This window comes from Corvus moneduloides, chromosome 1 (genome assembly GCF_009650955.1).
Source record: "Corvus moneduloides isolate bCorMon1 chromosome 1, bCorMon1.pri, whole genome shotgun sequence".
Classification (NCBI taxonomy): domain Eukaryota; kingdom Metazoa; phylum Chordata; class Aves; order Passeriformes; family Corvidae; genus Corvus; species Corvus moneduloides.
The window spans coordinates 148,896,557-148,924,547 of NC_045476.1; the positions used below are offsets into that span (position 1 = coordinate 148,896,557).

Here is a 27,991-nt window from a genome sequence, read left to right on the forward strand (position 1 = left end):
GGCCCCCATTAAGTCAGAGATCAAACTGCAAGATTATAGCAGTTGCTTCAAGTCTAGAGTTTATGAAGGATGTGGTAAGACAAAGAAGTGCCTGCTTCCATACAGCATTCCACACCACTCAAGAGCACTGAACCTACTGTTAGTGTTTAATAAGATTAGGATTTGTATATGCTGCTCAAAGTCTCCCAGTGACGTGTATATCACTGTATACTGAAAAAAATAAAATCTCTTTCTTTAATGCCTGTTCCTCCTGTTCAGTACAAGAGATCTTCCACAAATGATTTGATCTTCTATAGTGACAGAAAATTTTTCACCAATTAACATTTATTTAACATTAGTGCTTGTTGATTTACATTTATTAATTCAGTGTACTGATTTTAGACACTAGGCTAGGTATAATATTTTTAATTGTATCTTTCTTATATTTACTTTAAATACAGATAAGGTATAAGGGAGAAATGTCTGTATCTGCAGATTAATTATTCCTTGGTGATTCTTTAATCAATACTAACTTATAAATGACATCAGGAAATGCATTTAATTTCTAGTGGAAAAGGATTTTGAGGATAATTTCATACACTTCAAACTACCAGGTTAATCTTTTGACTGTACCATTCAGCATCTGACTTGAGGAACCTCTTCCAGGATTCTCAGCTTGAAAGTCTCAGGTCTTAAGACAGGAGATGGTCAGAAACATTGAAGTAGAGCTTTGCTTACTATCTAAATATCCTAGAATTAGATATTGCCAAGGAACCAAAATGTCTGAGTACTTCAATCATGAAGATTAAGCAGCTATCAGTAATCACATGGATTATTTCTTGTTCTTTTGCTTGCAAGTAAATTACTGTATGTCAAGCAGGCATTTATGGCATCAGTCCCAGTTCTCATATGTTGCTTTATCCTGGAAGAGATCCAGGTGTAATTCAGGAACAATAGTTGGTCTTTAATCTACAAGAAAAATTATGCCATCATGTAGCAGAGGCTACACTTGCTTCTTAATTAAGGTAAGAATTCAGTGATTTTGAAGGGAGTGGTAGCCTGTATCTTTCAATGTTAACATTAATTGTACAACAGCTCACCAATGCAGCGGCTCAGAGTAGAAACACAGTTCCATGTCCCCTCTCCTCCCTCCTCTTGGCCATATTCCACCACCTTCTTTCTTGTAACCTCCTTCTGAAAAAGTTTTTTATCTCAAAATATTTAATAATTTATTCTGTACATTCTATGATATGAAAAATTATCTCAGGTTAGCCTTCAAAATCTGGAGATTTTTCAGACTCAGCATCATAATTTTATTTTCTGACGTTCTTATACCTGCAAGAACCACATAATTTTGTATGACATAAGCATTGTACTGAGTATTCGCTATGCTAGTTTTTTAGTGAAGTTCATAAAAAGTAAAATTTTGCTTAAAATACCAGGAAGGCTATTATAAATATATTTTCTTATGATTTAGATGCTTATAAAAAACCTTGGACTATTTTTGATTTTGACAGATGGGACTGCACCATTAGATCATTTTTACAAAGCCACTCTTCAGGTTTCTTGAGTAAAATACAAAAGAAAATCAACAAAGAAATCCACACTTTTCTACAGACTAAATTCCCTTTTTATAAGAAAGATTATTTGTTTGCATTCTCTTTGATTTGGACTTGCTGTAAGAACTAATGTATGGCAAAGGACTTTATGGTTAGAAACTAGGAAAAATATTTTAACAGCAAGGATAGTTGAACACTACATTAGACTGCCTTTGCAACCTGCTTCAGGGGAGGTTATTCTTAATAACAATCCTTGGGCAGGTTTTTGGTGTTGTAGTAATGTTGTGTATGTATATATATATGTAACAAAGTTTAATTATAAAAAAAGTAAAAATCAGGTTTGCAATGAATGAGCTAACACTGCAGTCAAATCTGCAAAAATCAGATTTTGTTAGAAATTCATCCATTATTTAGGAGCTGAAGCTCCACTGTGACTCAAAGTTAAGAGTGTGAACAATCCTTGCAAATTCTTTCCTGTTGTTTTCTCTTACACTGTTTAGATTTTGACATTAACAACAATTGGAAATTGTGACATAGTCAACAAATGTATCTAAGGATTAAAGGATAATTAGTGTTGCATATTAAAATTTCATCATAGTCATCGATATTGAATTTTCCATTGCTGTCTAGATGAACCATAGCAATTAGAACTTAAAAAGGTAAATAGTTTTTTTAAACATAATCTGAGAAAACACCAAGGTATTTTTTAACTGCACTGGGGAAAGAAGAAACTATAGTAGCCAGCTGAAATGCTTTGCAACCATGGCAATAAATCATTAAGAAGAAGGAATAAGTGAAGCAACTTCTGACGTCATTCTCAAATGGCAGCAATGAAGTGGAAAATTGCTATACTATGAAGAAGAACATTTAATAATACTGTAATAAATCATTCACTGAATACTATCACAGTTTAAATTAAAATAATTTATAATTAAGTTTAAAGGACCTTTGAACATATTATTTTTGATATGACTCCTAGTAATGTTATTCCACTGCCTGTTAGCATAAAAGTAAATGCTAAAGATCTCTTTTAAAAGGATCCTATATAGTAGGCTTCAGATGTAATTTTCAGTAACTGCACCAGTTTCTTACCCTTGAGAAGAGTTCAGCTACAACACTTTTTACAGAAATGAGTAATTCTGACATTTTCTTAAGTTTACTCACAAGAAGAATAGTTTAGGTAGAAATATATACAAATTTAAAGTAAGTTGAAATAACTTTTGAAATATTGCTGCATTGGTCAACTCCAATGTGCTAGTAACAGTACATAGTCAATGCAATAATGTGAGAAAAATTGTGTAGCAAAAATAGAATCAATTGACATAACTCACTCACTTGACCTTCAACCAGTAATTAGGGATTGCATAGAGAGTAAAGCGCAAGAGTAAAATCATCGTGCCAGCACTGAATAAAAAGCATATTCTGGAATAAAATTTGGAAATTCTTTATACATATTTAAAATTTTGCACAGTCGCTTTGAGAAAAGTAATACTGTTGAGAGTATTTAAAGATTTTCCAATTCTGCAAAAATCAAAATAGGTAAATAAATTGGTGTACTTCCTGGGTAAACAGAATAACCATCAGAGTAATTCTTCATATAGCTATTTCGTAGTTTGAATGCATACTAATATGGAGCTGCAATTTTGAGTGAAATTCATTTTACTCAATGACAATTTTATAAAATATTTTTTATATTTTTCATCATAATACAATATAATATATTCATCATAATAATTATATATTTCTATATCACCTATAATGTCCTTAACATTGTTTATAACAGCTAAAGTCATTATATGTATATAATGGATATACACACACTCATCTAGAATGTAGTAAAAGCTTTATTTCAAGAACAAACAACATTTTTGCTTACATATAAAGATAATAGATACTAAAATCCTGTAAATACAGCTTTTCACTACTGATTATTTTTCTTGAAGAGTGGGAAATTCCTGAACATTTTTTTTTCCCATTAGTTTTTCAAGTTTTAATTTAATGCATTTCCAACTTACGAAAATGAGATTTTTTCTTAACTTCTCAAAATAAAACAGCATAATTTCTTATGTATCTTTCTAAAGTACTTAGAGTAACCTTTTTGGATATTTTGATGTAGAGTTCAATCTTAGCATATTTGGAAGTTTAATAGTTAACAGCTTTAGCATGTAGGATATATTAGCAACTTGTAAACTTAAACAATTTTTCATTCGATTAAAAACCACAGAAACAATCAACATTTGTTTCTTTCTATATGTCCATTTTCTTAGATTAAAACATTGTATATATTAATTATCTTGCTTTCTCCTGTATCAAAGAAGGTTTCAGAGCTCTTTTAAACCACTGGCAGCCAATTGATTTGTAATTTAGTCCATGCTGAATATTAAAATTCCAAGAAAAAATGAAAAGTTAAATACTCAGAAGCAATTAACCAGAATTAACTCATCTTTGGGACCAGTCCTTTTTACTATCTTTCTCAATGACCTGGACGAAGGGATCAAGTACATCCTCAGTAATTTTGCAGACAGCTGGGCAGGAATGTTTAAATGCTTGAGGGTAGGAAAGCTCTACAAAATTATCTGTACAGGTTGGATCAGTGGACTGAGGCCAATTGCATTGGGTTCAACAAGGCTGAGTGCTGGGTCTTGCACTTGGGTCATGACAGCCCCAAGCAATGCTCCAGACTTGGGGAAGGAAGATTGGCCAGAAAGCTGCCCAGTGGAAAAAGACCTGGGTGTGCTGGTTGACAGCAGCTGAACATGAGCCAGCGTGTGCCCAGGTGGCCAAAAAGGCCATTGACATCCTGGCCTGTATCAGCAATATTGTGACCAGCAGGACCAGGGCAGCGATCATCCTCCTGTATTTGGCACTGGTGAAGCTGCACCTCAAATCCTGTGTTCAGTTTTGGGCCTTTCATTGCAAGAAAGACATTGAGGTGGTGTAGTGTGTTGAGAGAAGGACAACAAAATCAGCAAAGTTTCTGCAGTACAGGCCTAATGATGAACAGCTGAAGGAGCTCAGTTTATTAAGTCTGGAGAAAAGGAGGCTCAGGGGAGACTTTATCACTGTCTACAACTGCCTGAAAAGAGGTTGCATTGAGGTGAGGGTTGGTCTCTTCTCCCAAGTCACAAGTGACAGGACCAGAGGAAATGGCCTCAGGTAGCACCAGGGGAGATTTAGATGGATATTAGGAAAAATTTCTTCACCAAAAGTTGCCAAGCATTGCAACAGCCTGGCCAGGGAAGTGGCTGAGTCACCATCCCTGGAGGTATTTAAAAGACATGTAGATGTGGCACTTAGGGACATGGTTCAGTGGCGGATGTGACAGTGATGGGTTACTGGTTAGATTTGATGATCTTAAAGGTGTCTTCAAACCTAAATGACGATTTGCTGATTTTATGATAACAAAAATTAATTAATTGCTGCTTATTCAATAAAAACATTTAAATTTTAGTCAGTTTCTAAGATATGTAACTGACATATTTAGGCCATTTACATTATGCGAAAGTCACCTCTGCAGTGAGTTGGAACATAGGTTACTGTGATTTTGGACACTATGATGGCTTCTTTAGAAGTTCAGGGGAACACAGGAATGTGTGTACTATGAAAAATGAAGCTTGCCTTGTCCATGTTTCACAGCAGCTCAACATGAATCAACTACAGTCTAGAAGACAGAGAGACTTTTTGAGATGCATTTGCACAATTACCTAAAATATTCCACTCCCATTGGTAACTCAGCTCCTGGGCAAATACTGCTTTGTAGCTGGCTGGCTGGGTCAGAATCCACCTCTTCTGCTTTCACACCCACCTTTGAGGAATCAGCCAGTCTTTGGCCTCTTTCTGTGCTCTTGTTTCCTCCACCTGTCCTGGCAGTTTAGACTATCAGTTTAGACAATCAAATACCATTTTGTACTATGTATAACACTGAGCATAATGGCTCCCAATTTAGTCTACAGTCTCTGGGCACTCTTGTAATGATGTTGCTGTACTAACAACATCCGGCAGGATGGCAGTAATTTTGCATCTGATCTGAATTCTGCTGAACGCATTCATAGTATTTTTAAGGTATGTGTTGGATCAGAATAGTTCTCAATATATCAGGTTCTACTGCCTTTTTTTTCTTGTCTGATCAAATTATCAAGCTGGGTGACATATATCAGAGCTAGGCTTCAATTTTAAGATTTTTTTCAAGTCTTAATTATTGTTTCTTGCCTCTGATAATGAGTGGTATGTGAAATATTGCAGCAAAAACACTGCCGACAAGTCACCCAAGTGTTCACTGGAAGCTGGGTAGGCTTTTCATTGCCTGGGTGAGCCACCAACATGCCAATATAATTTTTTTACTGTGGATAATTCTCATCTGTAGTCATTGCATTTCTTTCAAACCGTTCTTCAGCTTAGTCTTTAAATTTGAACAAGTCTTAGGGCTTCTAAGCCCTAAGCCATGTGTCTAGTAAACAAGGCTTCTAGACTTGTTTACTAGAACATCAAGAGTAAATAGAAATATTTTCCTTTTGCTTATTTCCCACCAAAAAAAAAAATCCCATTACAGATAATAATAATGAAAAAGACCTCAGATATATTGATACTTTTCAAACATGCATTCTTTCAATTTTGGATTTTTTTAAAATTATTTTTTAAAAATAGCTTCCAGCAATTGTTAATATTAGTTTGTAGGAAAATCTCATGGAAATCCTGAAAAAAAAAATGGCTTTATGCAGCTTTGTTTATTGTTTTTTTTTTCCAGTTATTAAGGAGCAGATGTGCTCCCTCTTGCCTACAGGAATGACTTGAAGAAAACAGTTGCATATTTAAAGTATCTCCCAGCTCCTAAGGCAAAACCTAGATTCATCTTTCCTACAAGAAAACAGCAGTTGTATTAAATATTCACAGAATATAACTACAACATTTACAAAGCTGTGTTCCAAGCCACAAAAGGGACAGACAAAGTATCGCAGAAGAATCAGTGTGAAATTTTAAAAAGACATAAACCACCAGAACAAAACATGAGCCACCTACTCTAGTGAGTAGACAAGTACATCCTGAAAGTTAAATGAGACAGTTAAGGAAATCCAATGAACTTCTGACACTTGAATCTTTCCTTCTCTTCCTCTTCCTCTTTAACTTTTTTTTTTTATTGCATATTTGGATAAATTAATAAATTAATACATTTATATCTGTATATATCTGTGTTTGAGTTTATATACATTCATTGACACAGACTAATGTTCTATTAACATATGTGTATACAGATATATTTATCATAAGGTTGCACACACTTACTTCTTTGCTTTGTTTCCCAGGCCTTTATATCTAGTCAAATCTTTCTTCCCATGTTGTATTCACTAGATTTACAACCAGAGAGAGAAAAATGTCCTTTGATTACATGTGTGCAATCATTACCCTTATTTTTATTCTGTGATGTGAATGAATTGAATGTTGCCTAGTGATATTTTCTGGACGTGTTCAATCTTTCCCAGTTGTAGAATGGTGAGAAAACTGAAGTGAGGCCACAGAACACATTTGTTATGTTGTCTGGATCTTCTGTCGATCTTTTGTGCTTTTTACTGTAAAGAGTCTTTTTTTACATAATGAGCTTCAAAAATAATCCAGAATACTCAGAAGAATTTATATTTCATTAAAGCTGTATTTTTTTTTCTTAGATTTTTATAGGGATGCCATCACAGATGGTCTAATGAAGATTTTCTATGACATTCCACTGTTGTACAATGAGGTAACGGACAAAAACATGAGTTTAATACAGAAAGTTGCTACATGTCTAGGAGGCAAAACAGCTTTTCAGAAAGGACAGTGGAAGTCCCAAAGACGGTTTTGTGTGTGATGTGCTAAAGGCATAAAAACAGTGGTTGCACAGCCTCCTAAAATGACAAAGCATGAAAGATGAACATGCCAATGTAACATTAATCAGAAGAAATTTCCTACTTCCCACCTGTCACCCAACACCATTAAATAAAAGAGACTTATAAAGAAAGGGAACTAATTTTTTTTTGTCTGTACCAGAAAAGAAGTTATAAGGATATTTAGTAAACTATTGTTTACAAAGTACTTTAGATGCTTGGATGAAAAGTGCTAGATAAGTGCTAAGCATGATCATAATTATGCTTTTTTTCTATAGTCTGGCAATGTAATTATGATGTCTGCACAGTCTTTTCAAATGAGCAGGCTACAGAAATACTAAATTTTGAGATATTTTTTCTTACTAGTGTTAGACATCAATAAGGCTGAATTTTTGTTTTCAGGTTTATGTCACTAAGGAGTTCATTTATCAATGTGTCCTTGGCACTCAGCACCATGACAAACTTATGCTGAACTTTCCTGACATATATTTCAGTAATGCAGGTGCATTTTATTACTTCATCTTTTTCTACAAAAATATATATTCATATGTATTATGGAAATATTTGTAAGGGCCTGAAGATTTTTTAGAGAAAGATTTAGTCTTGATTATAACTTAATTGTCGATTGTGGCTTCTTATAAAACAAAAGGAAGAAAAAAGATGCATTATATTATATGATATTACCTTTCCTTTTTCCTTATTTTTTATTTGAGTATCAACATGTAGACATTTCATTTGAGATGTATATGAAATTATCCCAGTTATGAGCTGGATTCTGGGATACTTTGAACTCTACACAGCTCATTGTAACATAGGATCTAATGCTGCAATTTAGGGTTTTCCAAGTCTGACCTCTTAAGGTTATCTATATCTCTCTTATGAGTAATTGTAATGTTTTTAAAGATAATTCATCCCACCCAGCCCAAGTGTGCCCTGCCGTTTTTCAACAAGACTTACCGAAGAAGGGTGATAATTCTTTGAAAAAACTTGTATTTTAAAAGTGCAACCAGAACAACACTTTTTTCATAAAGCATTATTTTAAAGTTCAACCTCAGGAAAACAGCTAAAGGAGATTGCACCAGTTCTTTTCTCCCTCTATAAGATGCCATCACCTTTAGATATATGCTAGTCTGATTCATATAAAGAAACACTATCCATCTCTTTAAAGAAAGCTTTGCCACTATGAAGGAAATAAATCAAGTTCAATAAAGAAACTGAAGCCAGATTTGGAGAAAGGATGAAGGAAATGTTGCATGCTGACTAGAAAGCAGGACACAGTTGCCAAGAGGTTAAGGGAACCAAGGGTCAAGTCTCTGCTCTAAAACTCTTCCTGTGTTTTATCCAGTTTAGTGACAAAACTGGGACATGTGACATGAACGGTGAAAAATCTCAACACACCTGTAGACACGCAATGTGGAAAAGTTTAAAGAAGTTAGTCAGAAGACTATTAAGAGCTTCAGTAATACAGCTAGGAATATAGACTGTTGCGGTGAACCATGGCCAACCCCAGGGTCAGCTGTATCAAGTGGACCAAAAGGTCCATTGGTTTGATGCCTCCCCAGCCCAAAAGCCTTGAAGTCACAGGCAGCACCCAAAGGGCTGTGAAAAGTATGTGGATCTGTGCCTTACCATTGGCTGCTGCCCTCCCCTCCCCTTATTTCTCATATTTGGTTGTCTTTCCAGAGAGTTCTATGTTCTTCGGTAGTCAATTGGTCCTTGCTACTCCACCCCCCGCCTACTCCATCTGCCATTTGTTACAATTCCTCTTCCCCGCCTTTGTAGTGCTCCCTAGCTGAGGTATTATTGGTTACCACGTGTCTTCCACGCCCACTCTGTAAGGATATAAAACCCCATGTCAGTCCCATTTTCTCGGCTTCTCCGTGGTTTTCTTGTGTTCTTCAATAAACCCTCTCCCCCCCAAAGAAGTTACTCCACTTCTTTCCCACCTCCTTCGCGCACCTTCACCATCGGTGGGCAAGGCGAACCCGAGCAGGTGCTTCACCTGCCCTCCTGCGCTGTGATCGGCCCCCGTCCTCCCCTTTGGGGCAGGCAGAATATTGCCCCGTGCTCGGGGCAGCGTGCTAGCCAGCAACGGCACCCCAGCAATAGACCTAAATTAGTAACCTAAGATCAAAACAGTTTTAAAACATTTTAATAATATCATGAGGCCAGAATGTAAAAATAGAATTAATTTTTCTCCAAGGGAAATTTCTAGTTTAAATTTTGTGTTGAGTGCTACTAAATGAGATCCAAAAGGCACTCTTGCACAAAATAGAAAATCTGGTGAAACAAGAGTGAGACCATCTATACTAGATATGTCAAAAATATGGAACTCTTTCATTTCTATGCTAAAAACCTTATATTAGATATTAAAATTATATCATAATATCAATTCAACATATTTCACAGTCTGATAGCCAATATTCAATCAATTAAAACATGGGAAGAATAAAATGTTAACCCTGTGTTTCTACCTTAGACTGAAACATTTCAGTAGTACTGAAATGGATAAGTAAAGAATAGTTTACTCTTGCTTTCTGAACATTTTTGAGGAAAATTTCTCAACTTGACTTTTAAAGGTCATTATAATAAAACAATTATTCTGGTTACACCTAGACATCAGGTATCATGGAATTTTGATTTATTCCAGCTCCCTCATTATTTACTTCTTATGTAGCTGCTGCTTTTCTTATCCACTGAACAAAATGTACTAGTACTATATAGTTCCGTACTGTAGTGATTCACAGTTATCGACTGCCTATAAACTGCTAATCATTACACCAAGTTACAGGGAATTAAAATAAAAGGTTAAATTATTAATGAATATATGTAACATAAATTTCTAGAACCTAATACTTGGTTGTTCTTTTTATGGTTTCCAGCTTTGGGATAGATATGAACTTAATGTACTTGATGCATAAAACTAGGGCGAGATCACAATTTTTTATGCAAATTGAAACAAAGGTCAGGAAATTGTGTGGAATAACTGATTACAGGATACAAAAAAAGGAAAGAACACCAAACAATGAGCAATATGGTTATGCTTGAAACTCCTTAATGTCAAAACTACAGTGTTAACTGAAAGTCTGCACATTCATATGCAGATTTTATCAGTTTAGCATAAATTCATTCTCACTGAAAATAAAAACAGGGTCACAGAGGAAACATACAATGAAACACAATACTAAAGGTAAATTAGAAAACAAGACAAATTTTTTTCTATCTCCTAGTCTGAAAAAACAAAAGAGAACTTGCAATATACAGATAAATGAAAGGTTGATAAATCAGGAAAAAAAATAGGCAAAGCAAACAAGTAGAAAATATCCAGTTAGTCAATCTCGTGGCTAAGACAAAGATGAGAAGATCCCTGCCTTCTTCTGTATCACTTAATTTCACTACCACACTCAACACACAATGGTTAGTATAACTATAAGGCAAACATACACTGATGTAGAAATGGTGATCAGTCCTGCAATAAGCTCCCTACTCATTTTCAGAATGTCACCAATATCTTCTTTTTTTTTTTTTTATTCATAAATCTTCATTTAGTTCTCTAGGGCTAGCACTAAAAGCCCATTTCAGACAGTGCCTAATGAGATGGCTGTGATTGTCAATTACCTGCTAAGAACTTAGCTGAGAAATATAGTTGCTTCGTATCTCTCTTATCTAAATTTTAAGGGGGTTGTTTTGTTTTGTTTTTCTTCTTCTGATTTTGCTCTTACATGATATCTGAGGTACAAAAATCGTATTTTAGCTTTAATCCATCTCTACTTAGACAAACATTTCCAGGTCCTGAGTCTTCTCCATGCAATTTAGCACATAACAATAGTGACTGTTGAGATATTTTCCCTGATTTTAATTTTGGGCCACACATGCATCTTGAAGTGCCATTGGGGAGGGACAATATAGAGGAAAAAAAAAATTTTCTAGGAACATTCATAGCAAATACCATCTTTATAGAACACATCTAGAGCTTAAAAGGAAATGCAGTGCTATCTAGTGAACAGATTATCTAGTGAACAGATTACTGCAATTTATTAAATTTTGAGGTCATAATGATTTCATTTCACCACTGACTAACTGTAGGATCTCAAAGAAATAATTTCATAGCTTTCCCCAGTATTTTCTTTTTGACTCTTTTGTTTTCCAACTATAAGACTCTAACAAGATGCATGCATAATAGAAACTTAATTTTATTTGGGATTTGAGGCTCAACTCTAATATAGATAATAATTAAACTGGAGCCTATTCCATAATCATAGAACACTTTGGGATGAAAGAGAGCTTAAAGATCATCTAGGACCAACCCCTCCCACCATCAACAGGGTCACTAGAACATGTTGCTGAATGTTCCCTCCAAACTTGCCTTGAACAATTCCATTGATGAGGCAGCCACAATATCTCTGGGAACCTGTTCCAGTGCCTCACTGCTCTCACAGCAAAGAATTTCTTCCTAATGCCTAATCTAATTAATGGTCATTGCAGCCAAGGATGACCTTGAGCTTCACATTCCCCACCAATCCCTCCTTTTTAGGGAGAATAAGGTCCAGCATAGCACCTGTCCTCTTTGTTTCCTCTATCATTTGGAGAAGAAAATTATCATCAGCACATTTCAGGAATCTCCTGAACTGCTTACTCCCTGCCATTTTTTTCCTCCAACAGGTATTAGGGTGCTTGAAGCTCCCATGGGGACCAGGGCTTGGTAACATTAGGCTGCTCCTATTTGTCTATGGAGGGCCTCATCCACTTGGTCTACCCCATTGGGTGGCCTGTAGGAGACCCTCACTATAATGACATCTGTTCCGGTCTTCTCTTTAATCCTGACTCATAAGGCCTCATTTGACTCCTTATCCATACCTAGGGGAGCGTGATGAAGTCCAGCTGGTCATTGACATAGATACTCTCTCTTCATTTCACCTGCCTGTTCTTCCCAAAAAGCCTGTATCCTTCCATTCCAACACTCCAGTCATAGGAGCCATCCCAACACATCTCCATAATGCAAAAAAGACCATGGTCCTGCAGCTGTGTGCTCATGTCCAACTCCTCTTGCTTATTCTCCATGCTTTGTGCTTTTGCATAGAGGCATTTGAGTGGGGCACCTTTGTGTTGCCCTTCAGCTGCAATTCCTACTGCCTGCAAGCCCTCTCTAGGCTCTGGGCATCTTGTTCTGGAACTGGCATCAAACCAGTTGAAGTGGGATGAATCAAGGTTCCCCTCCCCCAGCAATTTTAGTTTAAAGCCCTCTTTACCAACTCAGCAAGCCTAGACCAAAGATTCCCTCCCACTTCTCTGACAGATGGGCCCCATCTGTTCCCAGCAGTACAGGTTTCTCAAAGCAAGCCCCATGGTCTAAGTAGCTGAACTTCTGGATGTGGCAGCAGTCCTGTAACTGATCTGTTGATTAGCCAGATTAGACTGGCCCTTTCAAACACCTTCCCTTTGCCCAGGAAGATTGATTAAAAAAAAAATCTTGTCTCCAGAGTCCCTTACTTCTTCTTCCAGCATTCCATAATTCTTCATGGTACTCTTCAGGGTGCTCCTGACTGTGTTACTGATGTCCGCATGAAACAAGAGCAGCAGATAATGGCATTCAGTGGACTGTATGGAGAAAAGAAGACTCAGAGGTGACCTTATGGCTCTCTACAACTACCTGAAAGGTGGTTGTAGTCAGGTGGGAGTTGGTCTCTTTTTCCAGGCAACAACTGATAGAACAAGAGAACACAGTCTTAAGCTGCACCAAGGGAAATGTAGGTTGGATGTTACGAAAAAGTTTTTTACTGAAAGAGTGATAAAGTACTGGAACCGCCTGCCCGGGGAGGTGTTGGAGTCACCATCCCTGGATATGTTTAAAAAAAGATTGGATGTGGCACTCAGTACCATGGTTTAGTTGAGGTGGTGTTAGGGCATGGGTTGGACTCTGTGATCTTGAAGGCCTCTTCCAAACTGGTGATTCTGTGATTCTGTATGAGATTTGGTAGTCTTTTAGCAACATCCCTGGTACGAGCCCCTGGTACGCAGCACGTGTTTCTAGATCATGTGTCGGGTCTGGATAGACTTTTGTAGCCCAGTCACTGCTGCATAAACTCATGGTCATGTGATGTGCTGAATGTTTCTGAAAGATACAGGATATCCTCAGTGGCAATACTTATCAATGAGAATTAAAGGAGTTACATACCACACTGGGACAAATCACAGAATCAAACATCTACAGCTCATCATTTACTGTATGAGTGTTTCCTTGCATAAAGTGGTATTGTCTATGTGTAATCCTTGTTATTAAGTTCTAGTACTTATGCCATTCTCATTATCATTGTTTCAACTTACCATCCTATCTCTTCACTAGAAGAATGTAGTCCCTTGACTTTCAATTCTGTCTTCCCATAATCACCCTTTATAAAACAATTAATCTATAGTATATGAAGTTTGTAGCTATGAAAACTGCTGTCATGGAGAGTCTTGAGTTCATTTGTTTAAATGTTTTTCTTTGTTTCTGCAATCAAAAATTGGTAAATTACTATGTTTTAGTGTGAAATAAAAAGCAATGTTAAAGTTCATATAAGCAAAACATCTGCACAAAAACAAAAAAAGAAAAAGCAAAGCTTCAGCTAGTATGATATGAGCTTTTAGCTATTACTATCATCTTTCCAGTTAATGATAGTATTTCTGAATAGGATGTTTCTCTGCTTGGTAAGAATCAGCTTTGTTGTATTTGGAAATCCTTTAAAGACAAATTAGTAAGCATATCAAAAAAATCCATTTTGCAACAGTATTTCACATTGGTATATCATGATTAAAAACCAGAGATTTTATAGATGCATATTAGGTGTGTGTAAAAAAAAAAAAAAAAATCAGTATTTGTACTATTCCTAGTTGTAATGACTGAAGCACAGACTCAGACCGGCAGGGAATTGGAGACATTTATTCAAAGAAACGAGCAGGTTTTATACATTTCTTCAAGACACAGTATTTCCTTTTATGGTATTTTTCACTAAGCAACCTATCACACATTGCCATGTCAGTAACACACTTTCTTAATGTCCTTATATGAGGGTGATCACGAGCCCTTCAGGTGTCTATCAGCTTCTGGCAGGCTCCTCTCCACAGGGCTCTACCTTGTGGCATCTAGTCCCCCCAAGGTCAGGAGGAGAGAAGGTTCTCTGAGTTGCCATGGCATTCTGCAGGCGCATCCCACAGCCTGCAGCTCTATTCCATCCTCTCTCCCCACACCTAGTTAATATGTGATACTTATAATCATTTCTGAAAATCAGTTAGGTGTTAACACTCCATTTCCGATCATATTTCCTCAGACTTTACTTTCAGGTTACTTTTATGAATAGGAAGGTTAACTATATCCAATAAAATGCTAGTATATGAGAATCAGAATATCAAACATAAATTGCTGTATGGTCAAATTAAACATCTATGGCTTAGAAGAACTTTGAAAATCAAAGGACAAAGGGATCCCAGGAAAGCAGTTTCTTTCATATTTTCCAGTTACTGTTGAAGAAGCCCTTATGATTCCTGAAAGTATTCTCCATTCATAGGAAGTTCTGCTCAGCTCCTTTAAGATTCAAGGTTATAGGTTGACTTCATTCAGAGGCATTACTAAAACAGGACAGTGAGTAAACTGAAGACATAAAATCAAGGATTAAGAGGTTTATCATGATGGCTGTAGTGCAAGTGTCATGAAAATAAAAGATTCAATGTATTTAAGTTTAAAGAAATTTGTTTCCAGCCTAAGTCAGTTTTTGGGCCCAGAAAATATTAAAAAAAGACAATAGAGTAATCTTCAGCTTTGAAATTCCCCAAAATTAAAACAATTACAGAATTACTGAATTGTTGCTTTGGGGTAGAAACTCTAGCTTCACAACTGTTAGATGTTGTAAAACTGAACTTTAACATAAACTATATATATTTATTGAGGTAATACAGACTTAGAAGATTACGGAAAATGCACTATAAATTAACATATTTTCTGTGTCTCTGAATTATTTTAACTAGTGAAGGAAGAAAAAGGTAGTAATTTCTCTGAAAAGAGCAAAAATGCACTTTGAAATACATTAAAAATACACACAGGAAATAATAATTTTGTGAGTGTTATTTTTTAGTCAGTGGAAGGACATTTCTGTAGGTCCAGATTCATAGCCTTTTATTTTGTAGAAGTGTTGGGGGATAGAGAGAACAAAACAGACCAAAAGATCTACTTACAGATTCTTCAGGGAAGAAAACAATATTTCTATGAGCAGAAAAAGAAATAGTTTTTATTTGAAAGGATGATGGACTGAATGGGAAAATCACTAGGTAGAATCTTTGACCCTTGCTGAGAGAGGGTTAAATCCAGATTGCTGTGGTTTAATCCCAGCCCAGACCTAAACCTCACACAGCCTCTTGCTCACTCACCTGCTGAGAGGGTGAGATGGGGGAGAGAGTTGGAAGAATAAAAGTGAGAAAACTCAGCAGTTGAGATAAAGACAGTCTAGTAAGTAAAGCAAAAGCCATGCATACAAGCAAAGAAAAACCAAGGAATTTAAGCAAAATCAGGAATTCATTAATCACTTTCCATGGGCAGACAGGTGTTCCATCCCCAGGAAAAAGCAGTTATTTGTGGAGACAAATACCATCAACTCCAAATGTACCCCCCTTTCTTATTTTCCCCCAGTTTTATATGCTGAGCACAACACCATATGGTATGAAATGTCCCTTGGGTCAGTTGGAGTCAGCTCTCCTGGCTGTGTTGCCTCTCTACTGTGCACCCCAGGCTCCTCACTGGTGGGGCAATGCGAGAGGTAGAAAAGGGCTTGATGGTATGTAGGCATTTCTCAGCAGTCACAAAACATCAGTGGGTTATCAACACTGTTTCAGCACAAATCCAAACCATAGCCTCATACTAGCTACTATAAAGGATATTAACTCTACCCCAGCCAAGCCAGCACATAGATGGACAAACAGCATAGGTCTTTCTGGTTTCAAATACTGTGAGCTTCAGAACAGCTTTGTGTCTCGGTTGTTATGTAGGCATGCCTCTTGTCATTTCCCCAGCAAAAACCAGTGGGTTTTTTTTCTAGACCAAAAGCTCTCTAGTACTGAGTAACCTGCATTTGCATTATAATTATAGGGATGATGTAGTCTCTCAGCTTTTAATTGTGGGTATGTCTACAGAAGTGTAGGCACGAGTGAAAGGTCATAGGTTTCTGTATTAGATGTGCTTACTTCCACAGACCTGGAATCTACCTTTTCTTCACACTATATAAAGACTGTAAAATACAGAGATGGGTATAACCTTGTACACACAGAGTACATGTGCAACTCTGCATCAGAGAGTATGGTTGCTTCAGTGAGACCAGACAATTATTTAAGTTATAAATGGCAATTACTTTGACAGAAAAAGAATAATTTTCAGTAAAACAAGCACTCAGATTATAAAATGGCATAATTCTGCTTTTCTTCATTTATGTGGTGATAATTTCTTCCAAAAATACCACTGCTAAACACTAGAATTGTTTGGGGAGTACAATACAGTTTAATATGAGTAAACTACAGGTCTGAATTGCTTCTGGGTAAGTAAGTACTGGACAGATAAGGATCTAGCAAGCTTCTAAGTCAATATAAGAGTTAGCTAATTTGTTCAAGTAAAAGCTATCACATATAGCCGAAAAGTTCTTCAACTAAATACAGAAGAAAAATAGCCAAGAATTAAGATAGCTACTTAGTGAAAAATCTGTATTTTGAGAAAAAATGTGTATGTTTGATTTGCATTTCCAGTTCAGACAGACACTAAAGAAGCCAGATGGCAGTATTAACACTTCATTACTAATACTGTTATTTCCTGGTATCATTTATAATGTATGAAAACAGAAATTACATTTACCAGAATAAATGCAACAGGGATCATATTGCTTGGTGTCTGCTCTAAGACTGAAACTTTTGAAAGTTTCACCTTTCCATATTAAAGATATTACCAATCATTTCCTGTTAGGTACTGTGAACAATTAACGGTGTCCAAACCGAGTAATCACTGATATCAAGGATTGGAGACTTCAGTGATGGTTATTTTCAAAAAAGTTAAAATTCGGTTTCAATATATTTTATCATCTCTCTGTTCTTTCCCTACCCCAAATTTCACTAATTTCATAGAGACTGTCTCAACAGTACATGTTTGTCCACAGTTTGCAGAGAAGGCTAAACTGTGCTGTAGTGTAAGGTGGATAGCATGATCAACTTCTCTACCTTCCAGAATTTAAACAGGTCTGTAGGAACCATGAAGACAACTCCTATCCTTATTGGGAGGGATACTAGAGAGGATCAGAAAAAATCAAAAGAGAGAGGTTATCATCAATGGCTCTATGTCCAGGTAGAGGCTGGTGATGAATTATGTCTCTCAGAACTCTGTCTTGGGATGGGTACTCTTCAATATCTTCATCAATGACACAGAGAGTGAGATCAAGTGCACCCTCTGCAAGTCTGCAGATGACATGAAGCTGAGCAGTTCAGTTGACACAACAGGATGGGGTGCCATCCAGGGCAACCTGAAGAAGCTGGAGAAGTGGGCCCACAAGAACTTCATGAAGTTCAACACGTCCAAGTGTAACGTGCTGCGCCTGGGTCAGGGGAATGCCAGATGTGAGTACAGACTGGGAGAAGAGCCCACTGAGATAATTCCTGCAGAGGACTTGGGGGTACTGGTGGATGAAAAGCTGGATATTAGCCAAGAGCATGCACTCACAGCCAAAAAGGCCAACCGCATCCTGAGCTGCACAAAAAGAGGGGTCGCCAGCAGGTCAAAGGAGGAGATTCTCCCCTTCTACTGTGCCCCTAGAGGCCCCAGTTGGAGTAATGTATCTGTCCATCCCTGGAGTCCTCAGAACAAGAAAGACATGGAACTGTTAAACTGGGTCCAGAAGAGGGTCACAAAGACAATCTGAGGGCTGGAGCATCTAAGAGAGTGGGACTCGTTAAACTTAGAGAAGAGAAGGATATGAGGATACATTATAGCAGCCTTCCAGTACCTGAAAGGGCCTAAAAGTGAGCTGGAGAGGGGCTGTTTCCAAGGATATGTGGTGAGAGGACAAGGAGAAATGTTTTTAAATTAAGAAAGGAGAGATTTAGATTAGATGTTAGGAAGATATTCTTTACTGTGAGAGTAGTGCGAGACTGAAATAGATTTCCCAGAGAAGTTGTGACTGGCCCATCCAAGGAAGTGTTCGAGGCCAGTTTGGATGAGACCCCAAGTAACCTGATTTAGTGGGTGGCATCCCTACCCATGTCAAGGGGGTTGGAACTAGATAATCTTTAAGGACCCTTCCAACCCAAGCCATTCTATAATTCTGTGATTGTTCAATTAGTAGTTCTTGTTGAACTGTATGAGGTTTCACAATATCCATTTCTACAACCTCTCAAGGTCCGTCTGAACGGCAGCACCACCACTGGTGAACCACTTTTTCCAGTTTTGCATCATTGCAGCATTTCTGAGAGGGCATTCTGTCCCATCACACCATCATACATGATATTGTTCGTAAAAAATTCACTGGCTGGCAGTGTGTTCTCTTTATTGACACATCAGTAGGAAACAAACTAAAAAAATAAAAGGTAATCTGCCACATGGTCTGACAAGGCTGTCATTTTGATGACTAAATGCATCTTATGAAGGAAATAATTTTTGTAGCTGTTGGCTTTCCTAGAGGGAAAATAAAGCTGTCCACCTTATGTCTTTTAATCAGATGTTTCTTAGTGAACTTTGCTAAGCAAGCTACTCAGAGTCTGGCATTCTCTTTCTAATTAAAAATGGTATCCCCCTGAGTTTAGTGGAAGTCTTGTTAAGATTAAATTTTCAACGGTTGTCTGTTTCTGTTGCTGACTGTATTTTAGAGAGTGTCAGAAAGCTTACCATCTTGGAGCAACTATTTGTAGACAGATTTACAGGGAACAGCTGTAGGTAACAATCAATCATATTTGGTTCAGTGACAGAATTTAATTAGCTGACAACAAAGTGAAACAGGCTATAAAATAAATGAATTGTTATTCGTGTACAAATACATTTCCTTTTCAGGTCTTTATATAACACATAAGAGACAAGTGAAAGATCAGCATATAATGACGAACCATGACTGACTCCAAAATCAGAGGTATAGGTATCACCCCTCCCCTCTGTCTGTTGCCAGGATGTTTGCTTTGCAATTAGTAATATGCAGCTTCTTTCATCACCAAAACAATTTTTGTTTCTTTATGCTCAGTGCTTTGTGTGACATACATGCTTTTTCTATTGGATTTTAACATCAGATGGGTCAGTTGGGTACTGATAAATTCATCCTTGATGAATGCAAGACCTGTCTCTGGATGAAGAGTGCATCAGATATTCTCCCACAGCTGGAATAGTGACTTAAGAAAGACAATTAAAATAGTGAAATATCAATTTCTTGGCATTTTGCTAGCTAGCTGAGTATACACTCCAGTTGGATTCTTTGGACTCTCTAAGCATTGGGAAAAGTGATATTCCCTAGAAAACAGCACTCTGAGTAAAAAATGGCTATGATGGGAAAAATTTATATCCATTGTAGGAAAGGACAGACAAGGGGCTTTACTTATATGTTTTGCCCAGAAGACATCAAGTTGAACTAGGCTTCTCTTGGGGTGGTGTCAGGGAACAATAGGAGTAATTTCTTGCTCTATCCAATGGTTCGGTACTGAGTTCAACTTAGCTTTATCAATTGGTTTTCATGTTCTTATTTTTTACATGTTATAACAATATATTAATCTGTTTCTGCCTTATAGATTGCTTTGAAAGTGGACTTTCTGAACAACTCTTCACAAAATTAGTAAGCTCTGTAGAACAAGAAATTAAATGTTACAGAAGGCATCATATGTTTCAGCAAAGAAAGTTCAGACTCTCTGGCACAATGAACCATTATGCTGTGGCTCCCACCATGGCTTAAAATGTATAAGAAAACCTTAAGTGGTTCAGCCACATCACACTTTTGGTAATTTTTTTGTGTTAACTTGCTGACTAGAGGTAGCATATTTCTGTCTAGAATTCCCTTAATGGAAATATGTGCACTGTGTCGTTCCTCCCATGTCTACAAGCTCATTTCCCAGATGCATTAGCCTTCCTTTCTCACTTCTGTGATACAGTAAAATGCACAATAGCTCTGATCATGTAGGGAAGGTCTAGACATGGCCAGATTGCATATGCTCTAGGAACTATCTTTTCCCAGGTGTATGACAAATCAGTTAAAGGTCTAACATGGATCTTGGAGTATAGACAGTTTTACCAAGTAAATACATACATTTTTGTGGAAGGAGAAAATATGTGGCAAGACAAATATATGCATATATATACACACACACGCGCGATATTAAAAATATACTGGTATTCTGTACTTTCATCAAATTTATTTGTGCTTAACTCTCCAAAAAGTATCATATTTCATGCAGTAGATAGAAATGACACATGGCTCTTGTCTAACTCACTCTCTCAGCATTTCAGATGAAGAAAAAGGAGCATATTTTGCTTGCATTTATCCTGTGCTGCTCCTTGAACAATGTTTATGCTCCTTAGTGGCCTCTTCAGCCTAGCTTTAGAAGGAAGAGCCCTTGGGTCATTTAAAGACAGCAGGAAAATGGACTTTTCAGAGGAGAAGGTTATGTAAAGGTGAGTTAAAAGTCACATTTTGCATTCCTTCTGACTTGCCCCCAGTGATCTGACCAGCCACTAGCACACTATTCAAAGAGCATAGCATCTATAGAAAATGTGCTTTTGTGGAGAAGCACCCCCAGCCTGCAGCTACTTTTCCTTTCTGAAGAACATAATTTTTTTGGTGGTTTTTTAAAATGAAATCATTATTAACCTGAAATGTCTAGGAGAAACTCTTCTGTAACTAATCTCCAAGCTATTGGCAATATACTAAAAGTGAATTTTTCACACTCTTGTTTTTGAATCAGTGCTAAGAGTAATAAGAATAGTTTGCCAGTTTACAACACATTTATTTAAAACTTCCTTTACTCTGAAGTAAAATCTGAAGGGGAAATAGAAATCCAGTAGCTTTTTGTGTGGCTTTTACTACCATCAAGTTCATCAGGAAAGGTTGAAATAGCAGCTAAGCAAATTATTTATCAGGTAAAGTAGTTTGGTAAAAAGAAAATTCCTGATTTTACTGGTGTTTTGCTATCACCTTTAGAACAGATCTGATTTGTTTTGTGGAGCTGAAAGGCAGAAATTTTAGCCTGTCTTTACAAGGCAGTGCAGAAAATGCAGCTCAGGTATTCTATTTTTGGCAGCTTGCTACTTGTGCAAAAGGCCAAGATGATTCTAATATCAAAAGATTATTGCAAATTAACTGAATTTTATTGACCTGCATTGTAGATATATTAGACGTGCAGTTGCAAGATCAGTTACCCTGATTGCACATGCCAATCAGGTAACTGTAGGCTTAAATGCCTATTTATATGCAAGAGCAGTTTATCCAATCTACATAGATAATTACAGATAAAACATACATAAATGAAGTTCACAGTTGTGCCTACAAAAAGAACATGACTTTGTGTACTAACTGTTTAAACATAAGGATTTTTTCCAAAACGCCTCCTGCTTTACTTCATATTTCTTTTTTATCTGTGGAATTATGGAAGTAGATAAAATTATACAAAATGTAAAACAATGCAGATATTCACTTATGCTAAAAATGAAGACTAATATTGAAAATAGATAAAGTACTGAGGAATACTCAAAATGAGATGTAATAATAACTTTATGAACTTTGTTTTTTGAAAAAAAGCATTGCTGTATTTTCTTAACCATACTACAGTTTTTTCTGTACCCTTAAATTCACACAGATGTACATTTTAGAAAAAATACACTGGATAATCATGTAAGTATTAACCATTAATTTAAGAATATAATTTCTCTGTCATTGGAGCATGAGTGCTCCTGTGCATTAAGAATGTTCTTAGAAGTTTTCATTAGCTGCATCAAATCTGATCCTTTTCTGGGTTTAAATCTTTGAGGCATGTATGAACATAAAACTCTATATACAAACTTAAAGTGTCAAGTACGGAAAAAGTGAATTAGTATATTCATATATACTGAAAAGGCAGTATACCATGAGGTTCAGACTTTCCCAATGAAAGCCACGATATTATGTCCCTTCAGCACTCAACCAAATGATATAGGTTCAAGACCAAAGATCAATATTGTCATCTTTATTTGTCTGCAGCTAAAGTACAATTTTTGAAACAAAAATTTGTGACATGATATTGACCTATAGGGAGGGTTTTCTAGATATTGAACATGGTAATGCTACCAGGCTAATTCTAAGAAAATATAAAGGGAACCAGAATAAATGGATTGAACCATAGCTACATAATATTCTTTTTTTCATTATAGAGGTGAAAAATGTTTCAGGAGGCAATCAGAGGTGGACCACTACCTGCCTTGGGAGCCAGCTTACATTATCATTAAGTCTGGAAGAAACTGAAAACAACATATTTGTTTCTCTCTGTTAGAAAAGTGTGCTTCTCCCTACTTGTATCCAGGAATGAGTAAAACATTTCCTCTAACTTTATCCATATAATTAGTCAGATTTAAAATGTCCATTTTAATGATGTGCTTTTCTTGGGGCTTTAATCATATATACAACAATTTTCTCTCTATTATTAGGGTTAAATGTAATGTTCAAATTATACCAGACAGGGAGAAAAGTACCGAATTCCCTTCTTAATCATTGGGGAATTCTCTTTCACTTCACCAGCAGCTGGATTAATAAGCTCATGAGCAAATTTTTTTCTCTGTGCCCACTTTTCATTAAGAGTCCTTGGTGTTTCTGCCCTTGAAAATTCTAGCATATTCTAATTCCATATGACTGAAGAGTGCTGGAGCTGATGCATAGTTTGACAAAGTGTGACTAGAGGATGACCTGGCCGCTACTGGGGGAGTCAGCAGAAAGCAGAGGCAGGGAATTTTGACTACACTGCTTGGAGGAAGTCATCCAGCACAGGCAAAACTGATGGTATCTGGTGGGGATGCCTTCAGGCAGTCACCCCTAAAAGCTCTCAACCTGGCAGCCCTCAACTTCTCGAAGGTCCCTGGCATGGCAGCCTGGAAGACACAGAAGTCCAAACTCAGGCACAGCTGTGAGATCTGACTGCCTGGTTAAGGAAGCCCAGACCTCCTGAGGACCTTTTATCCCAGCCTGCTCACTGCCCAGGGTCAGTGCAAGCATGACTGTGGCCATCTCTGAGTGTGTTCTCCCAATGAATTCTGAACTTTCTTCACTTCTGCTTTAGTAGGTTACTCTCACTGAAAATAGAGAGTATCTTGTACCTGTTTATTCCTTGAGCAACAGTGATAAAGAGATAGAATAAGTAAAGATAAGCACCTAAGGTCTCTAAAACAAGGACAGCAGTTTTTTGGATTGCTAGAATAAATGGGAAAAGGAAAGAAACTTAACCAGTGCTCCCTGAATTACTGCCTAGAGACATTTTTATATTTTCTTCCTTTTTATCACCTTCTAACCTCAGCATCTAGCAACATGATTACTCCAGAATTCCAGTAGTCAACAAGAGTAAGGTAACATATTTTCTCTCCTCCATCATAATTGAGTGATAGGTTGGACATATCACTAGAAGGTCAGCAAGGTTAGGAAGAAAAAAAATAATTTTCCAAAAGTGTTTTGTACTTTGTAACTCAGCAGATTCCCTAATAGCCTAGTTAAAAGAAACTGAAGAAACAAATGGTTGAATTTGGGAATTAAATTGTAAGGCTAAGTCTTATGGTTTTCTGTTCAGATGAAACAATTTGTTCATTATTTCTTAAAAGCTTGTTTTCTACAGGACTGAAAATTACTGAACTGTCCCTCAAACTGCTACAAAAAGCCTTTTTTTAAATTTTTTTTTTAAACAAAAGCTCCCACTATTGAATGGTTTGCAGTATTATGTGGAAGAACTTAAGTGGATGTCTTAATTATTAAATGAAATCTCAAGTGTTGATTTCACAAAGAAATGATCTTGTGTCTTACACTATGCTGAGTTAATTATATTCTAAATCATCACATTCTTTAATAAATGTGCATTTAGTCCATTCCAGGGAAAACCATTTTTGAAAGGCTTTCAGGATAAAGAAATCTATGTTTGATTGACTTAAGAGTAATCATGTAAATCTCAATGGAGCAAACTCAGATATATGTATTGACATCTGGATACTTGTGAGAAGTACTTTGATGTCAGAGACTATATGACTTTTGTGAAATTTCTGGTAGTCACAGATTCCCATGGAGATTTTTTCTTTCAGTAGTCTTCAAGAACTGATATTATATATATTTTTAATTTTTTTTTCCTTGCAATCTTATATATGAATGTTTGTATTAATCAAAGATATGAAAAATAAACTTACTGTAAGATTGTCTGCAAGATTTAGAGGTAGTATTAGCAACAGCTGATAAATTTAGACTTCCTAGGAAATGGTTGCCATTTGTCTTGTATATCTGTGACTGGACAATGGCAAGTGTAAAATTCATCACTTCTGTGTTTTCTGATATTGGTTGAATTAGCATTCACCTAGGAAAAAGTTTGGAGACTTTGAGATAAATTTCAGAAACCTAACAGGTAATCATATTTAGTTTTGCATTGCATTTGAAGGAAAACCAGAAAAAAAGCCTTTTTAAAAAATTAATAATCCATTTTTATTGATTAGAAGAAGAAAGGAAGTGATAGAAAATGCTTGATAATTAGCATACATGTGAATCTTGAAAAGGAGGATCACAGTAAAAAAAACCTCAAAAAAATCCCTCAAAAACACTCCAAGAAAATGACTGTCTACACCAAAAAGGTCAGAAGTAATTACCAATACTCTTTCTTTTCACCTCATTATAAACAATAATACAAATATAATTGTATAATAGTCTATAATAATGAATAGACACTACCAGAAGTAGCAGGCAGGGCAACTTAGTATTTTACATGACAGTTTGGAGGCTGCAGTAGTTATGGATTAGGCTCTTAATTATTTGACATTCTAGGCATGAAGAGGGCCGTAATGCAGTGTTTAATCTGCATATGAAATTATTCAGTAGTTGCTAATGTCACATGAAGCAGGAATGACTTTTGTTCCAGGTTGAATGAGAAGACCAAGGTATATGACTCCAGAGTGCAGAGAAAATTAAAACAAGTTCTACCCTTTATTAACAATCAAATACTTAACAAAATGCACTTTCTAAATAACAGGGTTGTTGACAATATTGCATGATTGAGGCTGTTTGCTTACATTTCAGGAGCACATGACAGATAGAAGGAAAAAAGGCTAGACACAAATGAGACAATTCTGTAAAACTCTCTGAGCCATATTTTTTGAGGTAGTTAAAAAGAGGTCATACGTCCAGTTTTCAAAGATGACCCTGACCCTGTTTCTCACAAAGAAAGGTCATCAAGTTGCACTAGAGGAGGTTTGGATTGGATATGTCAAGCATTGGAACAGGCTGCCCAGGTCAGTGGTTGAGTCACCATCCTTGGAGGTAATTAAGATACATGTAGCAATGACAATTAAGGACATGGTTTAGTGGTGAACTTCAGTGTTAGGCTAATGTTTGGACTCAGTGATCTTAAAGGTCTTTTCCAACCAAAAAGATGCTATAGTTCTATGTCTCTATATGACTCATTCTCGTAACATTAAGCCTCTAAATATGAGATTATTACACCTAAGTGACATAGCCGCAAAATAACATTGAAGCACCTATATATTTGGAGGATCTTAATTCAGGATCCTTTAAGTATATTGTCAGAATTCCAAATGAAATCCTTAAGAAAGCTTTTAAATGACTGCTGAATTGTACGCAGTGCCATGCACGGCTTTTAAATGGTGTTACTCAGCACAGAATCTATATTATCAAGAACAGGGTAAAAGAAGAACAATATGGTTGGAACAGAAAACCCAGAGAATTTGTGGCTTCTCCATTCTTGGAGATATTTAAAAGCTGTCTGGACACTGTCCTGGACAACCTGTTCTAGATGATGCAGCTCATGGAGGAGTGTCCTGGTTTGAGACAAATTCAGAGGAACGTCCAAAATGAATGTCCTCTCATAGATGGTAGATTTTAGACCCCACGCCCCCACCAGGTTCGGAAAGAGTTTTCCTCAGAGGAAAGTGAAAGGAAAAAAACCTATTTATTTAACAGACACAATGCCCAATGGGAAAAGAATAATGCTAAATAATAAAACCTCTCACTGTGGAGAGAATCTGGTAAATTCTCAGAGTCATTTCTTTGGGTGTGGTCTCTCTCTCCTCTTTGGAGCTGGGTTGACGTGGGCCCCCTCCAGGCCTCAGTGGAAAGCTCTCCCACTGAGTTCTGGTGTTCTGAACAGTTTCAGAAGAGAAGAAGAAGAAGCCGAAGTCCCAAGGAAAAAAGTTTAACTCTCCATCTCTCTCTGCTGAAACAGAGCCAAAAGCTGGCTGAAAAGCAGGAAAGGATACTTCCTCTTTGCTTGCCTCGGCAGAAGCACACACAGGAGTAGTGTGACCTTGGAGCACAAACTGCTTTGAAAAGTTCATCTGGCCTTTTTTTTTCTTTCTCTCACACCCAGTTTTAAAGACACAGAAAGGCACAGGAATCATGTCTGGGTGTAGAGCAGGTGATAGGGGATACACATCATAAAGCGACCCCAAGACAAGGCGGCTGGGATGGATGAAAATGTCTCTTCCAGCCCCTTGATTCATTAAATCCCAATATCCATGGATAAAAGACCGTCTAACTAATTAAAGTTAGAAAGTGGTATGTTTATTCAGGCACCGGCAGGCAGCATGGGAGTAGTGTCCTAAAGACATCCCAGCAAAGTACAAGGTTCTTCGTTCTCTATTTATTACACAAAGTTTTACATCTTCTACATATGTATGACCCCAGCACTTCCCATCCTCCGCTTCGTATTAAAATGAGATCATTGGTCTTTCATGCATGCGCAGTTTCTCTCTTGAATTGGGTCGGTGGTCTCAAATTGGTTCAGTGGTCCTGAAAGATGAAGTCAGGAATGTCTTCCTTATAGTGACATTTTTACCTTGTTGCTGTTGGCAGGCCTTCATGACCTCTTCGTGCACCCCAAGATCTCCTACTTTTGATTAGTTATTACGAAACATAGGTGCTGTTCTTAGTTCTATTGGTTTCAATTAGTTTCAATTTGTTTTAATGACAGTTCATTTATTCTGTTTCCCCCTACAATACAAAACTTAAAATATAATGGCAAATAATACATCACTTAGCCCTAGCTTAGGCATCTACTAATCATTAACTTATCTTTTGTTTCTCTACTCTATATCTTAATTAATACAAATTTCTTCCAACTCTTAGCTAAAATTTTATCCCTTTAGAACCTTGACTCACCCTGTCATTCTGTGGTTCTGAGATTCTCTAAGTAAAAACTTGTAAAGAGACAAGAATAGGAAGCACCAATGGCAGGATTTTTGAACACTACTGATATGTGGTAGATATATGCTTGTGTGCCCTTTGTTTGGATATACAATTTCAAGACTGTGTGATGTGTGAATAACTAGCTTGTCAGGTGTGGTAGGTGTGCTATGGGACAGAGTGCACTAGGAGGACTAGGGAAGAAAGTTTTAATTTTGTG

The 27,991-nt window shown here is 36.8% G+C and overlaps 2 long non-coding RNA genes across 2 annotated transcripts in view; both read left to right on the forward strand.

Annotated features, from left to right (window-relative positions):
- Window positions 1-27,991, forward strand: part of LOC116454771 — a 91,772-nt gene that overhangs the window by 7,640 nt on the left and 56,141 nt on the right. The gene's annotated exons all lie outside the window — the stretch shown is intronic.
- On the forward strand, window positions 1,760-27,931 carry LOC116454766. The gene is made up of 4 exons (XR_004244194.1): window positions 1,760-1,771; window positions 13,281-13,285; window positions 25,604-25,607; window positions 27,077-27,931. It is a non-coding gene; the product is annotated as an uncharacterized LOC116454766 (long non-coding RNA).